Below are 272 nucleotides of genomic sequence, written 5' to 3'. Positions count from 1 at the left end.
AATGTAATTTCCGCGAAGATCACGCATAAGAAGATTTTGAATGCGCTTATTGCATAGAGATGTAGACTTTGACTTAAGTGGTAAGAGGACAGGTAATTTGCAAATATGAATCTCAGTGTACTCTTATTTACATTATACCGTTTCTTCGACAAGCAATTTGCTACGAGGATAACAGCGAAAAAAAGCATTGTTTTATCGCGAATGTTCTATAACAAAAACTACTTGTTGAGAAATCAAAAGTCTTACGTTAACCGCAGACACCAGCGCTACTC

Source organism: Montipora foliosa, chromosome 12 (genome assembly GCF_036669935.1).
Source record: "Montipora foliosa isolate CH-2021 chromosome 12, ASM3666993v2, whole genome shotgun sequence".
NCBI lineage: Eukaryota > Metazoa > Cnidaria > Anthozoa > Scleractinia > Acroporidae > Montipora > Montipora foliosa.
Note: the sequence above shows the minus strand (reverse complement) of the source record.